This window comes from Lathyrus oleraceus, chromosome 1 (genome assembly GCF_024323335.1).
Source record: "Lathyrus oleraceus cultivar Zhongwan6 chromosome 1, CAAS_Psat_ZW6_1.0, whole genome shotgun sequence".
NCBI lineage: Eukaryota > Viridiplantae > Streptophyta > Magnoliopsida > Fabales > Fabaceae > Lathyrus > Lathyrus oleraceus.
Window position 1 is genome coordinate 286,735,704 of NC_066579.1, and position 6,753 is coordinate 286,742,456.

Sequence of the window (6,753 nt, forward strand, 5' to 3'; positions counted from 1 at the left end):
TCCCTTAAAGATCATCCAGTCAGGGGAAAAATTACTTCAAGGCTCGTATTGAGGCAAGCCACCTCAAGAGCACAAGAGGTAAACCTCTCTAAGAGATGGTTAATCATGGCATGCAATTTCAAAACACTAGAGGCAAGTCAGATCGAGATCGTCTATGACAAGGTTGCTTCATAACTTGTGATTGGGGCATTCCGTGCAGATACACAATAGACTGGGGAAAGACTGGATATAAAGGGGTATTTCTTATCCATACCTTCAAATTTGCACAAGAAAGTTATGTCGTGCATGAGCAACCGCGGAGTTCAATACGAATGTCAAGAAATCATGCTAAGCATATCCCATAACTTTTTAACAAGAAGTCTTGTAGCCAAGTGTAACACCTCAAATTTGCACCTACCATTTTGTACATACATTTTCATTTTAGGTCATTAACATTACATTGTCCACTGCATAGCATTGCATTGTCCATCTGCCTAGTGCAAGTCATCAGACAAGATTAGGTCAACTGGTCAGGAGATCTAGTCAAGCAAGCAAGCAAGTGCAATTCTTATTGAAGCAAAGCCCTATGGTTGGTTCAATAAGTCCATATGACCTAGGGATCATTTTGAAGTGGTTTGGCCAAAGGTTGGATGTTCAGAAGTCATCAGTCATTGCACAATGCATCTGAAACCCTAGAAAGTCAACCGAAGTCAACTGTGCATGAAGTCATGGATTTGAAGGTGGGAGATGGTTAGAGAGGCCTCATTCATGTCCATACAAGTCTCATTTGACATTTCAAACACCAACATTGAAGAATTTGAGGTCAGATCAAAACTTGCCAAAAATAGTAAGTGACCTGTAATTGAAATTGCCAAAAATAGAAAGGTTTTCTCCTCAAGTTTACATCATCAAGCAAGCTTCAAATGAAATTTTGTCCAACATGAAAGTTGAAGATCTTGTTCTCCCATTTCCAAAAAGTCCAAGAACATGAATTTCTCATGTGTGGTTGCAAAGTTATGGATCAATCTTTGCCAAGGAAATTTGAATTTCAAACATGCATAACTTTTGAACCAAAAGGCCAAATGGAGTGGTTCTTTTTTGCACATTCATGTCTTAACATGCACTATCCAAGTCATGCATCACAAGTCATGCATTTTCATCACAAGATTATTTGATTTTTCACTTGACTTTTTGGATGGAATTTTCAAATCTTAAAATAATGCATTGTTTACACTTGGCAACATTTCCATTGGATTACAAACAGAGTTTTAAGTGGATTTAGGCCCAATTTCGTGTACTGTAGCATGCACTCCATGCACATGAGGGTGAATTCCCAATTGGCCATAACACTTGCATTCATTAATCTTTTTGGCTTGGCTTAATGTTGATTAGCAAAGATCATTAACAGATGGTATATATGCATAATCAAAACAGAAAACACATTAGCATTTCATTTCTACTCAGATCTAGATCTAATTGCAAATTCTCTCAACTTTTTCTCTTCATTTTTTCTGCAAAAATCTTCATAGAACTGGCATTGATCTTTGTTGTTCCAACATACACAAGCCTATTGGAGTTGAATTGAAGCAAGAAATCGCCACTATTGAGCAGAATCATGGACTGTTACATCAAGCTCCATCAATGGTAGTTGCATTTTTGAGCTACATCAAGCATCTTTGAGCCACGATCCATCATCCTTTCATCAACTTGAGCATCAAAGAGTTGCTGTTTCAGCCTTACAAGTCCTGGAAACCTCAAATCCATTTCTGCTCTTCAAATCAGGTTGGAATTCGAATCTTGCAAATGTTGAAATGTTGATGTGCTTATCATAGATCTTGCCATGCTGATTGTACTGCACTTTGAATCGTGGAATTTCATCAAGTATTAAGAAAGTTATGTTGATTTTAATTGTGATGTGTGAAACTTATTTTGCTCGATCCGGATTTGTTAGCATGAATTAGGTTAAACCAATGTTAGATTATTGATGTGCATTAGAAGATGAACACAATGGTATGCTGTTTGTTGATTTTGGTGACAAAATGTTCATAGCCTGGAAATTTGATGAAGAACGCATGAATGTGATGATGAACCCTAATTTCCTTGCCTAGAACTCGTGTTTGATCCACTGGTCGTGTGTTTGCATGATTTTCTTTGTTTGTGAGCCATGCACCAATCAGATCACGCCACGCACTTAAGTGAAACGCGGCGTTTCACTTAAGTAGCGCCATATTTGAATTCGAACGCGGTTCGAGTCTTGGCGCCAGCGGTTTCTCATCATGAGCCTTTACATTTTTTCATCATATGCTACACATATTTCACCATGCCTCTCCATTCATTTTTTATTTTTTCTCCACACTTAAAAATTCATATCTCCCAAAATAATGATCCAATTTACATGAGATTTTTTGTGCCATGATCCTTGCCCTGTCTAATATTTTATGATGATTTTTGCAAAAATTGTGCACGTGTGTTTTTTCATTTTGGCTAAGGAATGTTCATACATGTCATTTCTTGCACCTTGCTCACTATTTTGATTGTGAAATTCTGATGCTTAATCCAATGGAGCTGAAACTTTGCATGCTTATTCTTGACACCTTGAGGAGGATTTTGGTATATAGTTTGTGATTTTTGCATTCTTGGTTTGTGAGATATGACCTGATCATTGGAGGTGTGACAATTTGTGCCACACCATTTCTTGTCCAATTTGTGGAATTTATTTACCATGCCATATGAACTTGAATTGGTCTGAATTTTTGCATGAGGATACTTCTGGATGTTATATTTTAGTATGAATGTTTGTGGATTTTTTGAGTATATTTCCGATTTGATTGATATTTTCTCCCCTGTTTGACCAATTGTGGACTTTTTGTGAGTCATGATCTTATTTGATTTTTGAAATTCTTGTTGTTTATTGGATGAACTTGAAATTTGGCATGTCTATTATAGACATCTTGAAGTTTGTCATGGCTTTGATTTGGTTCATTTATCGTATGCCAATTCTGTTTTATGCTTGCTTGAAGTTGATGCATGATTTGGTGCCTTGTATGAGCTTGTTTGAACATGCCTTGACTTATGGATTTTATTTGACTTGTTTCCCTTTGTCCAAATGACTTGAAATTTGGTGTGATGATCAATTGATGGATGCTGTTTAGACATGATTTTTATTGGGATTTATTGAAATATTTTTGAGTTGATATGAATTGATTCATTCTGTTTGGTTCTATGAGCTTCAAATTGCATGCTTTACACTAAATGTTTTATGAAATGAAATTGGTTGGTGATATTGATATGAGACCACTTGGAGTTTGTTCCTAATTGATTGAGCTTGGTTCTTGATAAGTTTCATGTTCTGTTTTGGTTTATTGCTCCCATTTTAACCCTAGGCCTTGTCCTAGTGGTTAGTGCTTAATGTTTGAGCTTTGTTTCAGGTCAAAGAGCACAATTGCTTATACTTGATGATGTGCACTCAATTGGAGATTGGTCCATTGCTTGTTTATGACTAACCTTGAGTTTGTTTTGTAGGTTTTGAGACTTGTACCTAGGCCTTGTGGCTTGCACCTTTGTGCATTGCTTTGCTTGATTGTTGTTTGACTGTACAGTTAATTGTTGACCATTGTTTGTTTTTTTGTTTGTCTGGTGTACTGATTATGTTGGATTGTTTTCAGGTACCTTAGTTGCTATAGTTCCCTTGTGAACTTGCTTTTGCTTTGCTTGATAGCTTAAGCACTGAGGTATAACATCTCTTCTTCATGTAGTCTGGAAGACCTGGCCTGTTATTTGGTCAGGCACCTGTCTGAAGTCCTCCTTAAGAGGCAATGTTTGTGTTTGTTTACTTTTGTCCTTGTGCATATTCAAAGACCTCCTAAGTGAAGAGGCATTGGCAGATACAAGGGATGTGTAATCCATCCCCTGCTATTCTGTGTGTCATCTGCTTTGCTCACACCACTGTGTTGATGCATTGCAGATACTAACCCAAGATCATTGTACATTGTGTCAGTCATATGTGTAGAAGGGTTCCCACCTTCTGAACCCACACATTCTTGTCTTAAGCTCTCCCAGGCCAGGGATAAGAGCTGTGAAGTCTCACCTTCACTTCCCATTCATCTGCTTCACCCTAACTCTCAATGTTAGGGTTAAGAGCTAACATTACCCTGTTACAGCGGTTTGTTTGTCGAGGTTGATATGACCCCTTGACTAAAACCTAACCTTGATTGAGCCAACTGTTTGCATATAGTGTGTGCTATTTGTGCTTGTGTGCTTGTGTTTTTTAGTTTAGCTTGCTTCCTGTGCAAGTTAGGGTCAGTTTGGCTTGCTTCCTGTGCAAGTCATGTTTAGGTTAGCTTGCTTCCTGTGCAAGTTAGATAGCAACCTTAACTTAGGGATGATATGCATGATAACATCTAGGCTCGAGTCGTAGTCTCCCTAGTTGTGTCTCCCCTTTGTTATCTGGTTAGGCTAGTCCTTTGTCCCTGTGTAGGGGAACTACGTCGCCCTGATCCTCATACCAGATGAGGTACGTAGGCAGGAGATGAGCAGATCTCTCCGGGCGCCCTTTCTTCTTTGTAACCCCTTTGTGTGTGTTTGGAGTCGACATAAGTCCAGCGATTGGCAGTCGGTTTCCTGTGTCTGGTTTGTTTTGTTTGGAGTCTGACATAAGTCCAGCGATTGGCAGTCGGTTTCCTGGGTGTGTTTGTTGGTTCGGAGCATGATGTAAGTCCAGCGATTGGCATTCGATCTCCATGTTTTCCTGTTTGTGTGGAGTCTGACGTAAGTCCAGCGATTGGCAGTCGGTTTCCTGTGTGGTTTTGTTTGGCGTGCGTTAGCCGAGCTACGAGTGCTCTGATTCTTCTTTAGTCCGAGAAGATACGTATGCATAGGATGCGACATCCTAGCGAGCACGTTTCCCCCTGTCCGAACTACGTCGACTCTGATGTCTATGCCTGATAGACTACGTAGGCCCAGGATGCGATATCCTGCCGAGTTAGTTTCTTTTGTTTTCCTGTGTCTCTTTCAGCCTGTGTTTGATGTTTCTGAGCAGTATTTTAGCAACCATATTCCTTCCTTTTGTGCGTGGATCCCGTCGAGTACGACGGATGCGTAGGGGTGCTAATACCTTCCCTTCGCATAACCGACTCCCGATCCCATTCTCTTTGGTCGCGAGACCATGTCTTTTCCTAGGTTTACTTCGAGCGTTTCCTTTCCTTCTTTTGGGATAAATAACGCACGGTGGCGGCTCTGTTGTCTTCGTTTCCCGCCGGTTTTTTCGCGTAATGCGACAACTGGCGACTCTGCTGGGGAAATCTAGAGAAGTTGACCTCTTGCTGGTCCATCTTCCCTAAGCGAGTCAGTCCTAGCGCTCTCTAGGTTAGGGTTTGGTTGCTTCTGCTGTTTTATTCATTGTATTCATTTATTTATTGTTTGCATATATGTGTGCATTAATGTTTGCATTCATTCATATTCATCTGTTCATCTGGCTGGCTGGTTGTCTGTTTCTCTCTGTTGGGGTGGGAGTTACTCGAGGTAAAAGGCCCAATACCCAGGCCATGAGTGAAATCTAGGATACTTAGGAATAGAGTGATTCATGGGAAGCGGGTGGTATCGCGCCACTTAGCGGAACATTGATATCACGAGAAGTTCAGACCCTGGTGGGATATTATCGTTGCATACTTCGGGTGTGTATATGATGATATTCTGCGAAAGGTTATTTATGCTGCGTTTCTCTCGACCTTACCCTGGCCTAGACGACACCCGTGAGTGGGGAGGGATTGATCATTATTACAGGTACAGTTGGTGACTTGTGGTCCTGTTGGTGACTGTGGGTTCAGATGACAGTTTCTCAGTTGACTTTGGGTTTCAGATGAATTGGGGTTCCGAGTTTAAGCCGAAGCTTCGATCCTGTGTTCTGAGATACACAGCCAGCCAGTCTTGTCTGCATCATTTGCATCATAGCATGTTTATTTTCAAAAAAATAAGCAAATAAAAAAAAAAAGAATTGAAAAAAAAAAGAAAAAAAAAGAAAAAAAAAGAAAAAAAAAGAAAAAAAACTAATCTCTGCATGCATATCATTTCTCAGGTACATTCCAGAGTCTATTCACTGATAAAGATGGCAACAGTCCCAGAGCCGAAGCGGAAGACTTATTCCTACAGCTTTCACCATGAGCCTCTGACGTCTCTGATAGAGTTGGGTAACCTTGTGACCAGTGATCATCAGAAGGGGTTTGTTGACCAATATGGGGATATTCTGACGCTGTTGAAGATGGTAGTCGATCCGGTGCCGTTGCAGACTCTGCTTCAGTTCTATGACCCAAAGCTTCATTGTTTCACCTTTCAAGATTATCAGTTGGCGCCTACTCTTGAGGAGTACTCCATTTTGCTGAGTGTCCCGGTCCGGTATCAGGTTCCTTTCTTGGACGTGCCAAGGAGGTTGATTTCAGAGTTGTTGCCAGAGCTCTCTAGTTGGGTATCAAAGAAGTCAGAGATAATTGGAAGCCCAGTGGGGATGTTGTAGGGTTGCCTTTGAAGTTTCTGTTGAGGGTAGCTAGAGAAGAAGCAGAGAAGGGAAATTGGGAAGCTTTTCATACTCAGTTGGCCATCATAATCTATGGGATCGTCTTGTTCCCGAGTATGCCCAACTTTGTGGACTATGCTGCAGTTATTATTTTCCTTGGAAGAAACCCGGTCCCTACTCTGTTAGCTGACACTTACTATGCTATTCACAGTAGGCATGGTAAGGGTGGGGCCATCAGATGTTGTCTCCCGCTTTTGCTCAGATGG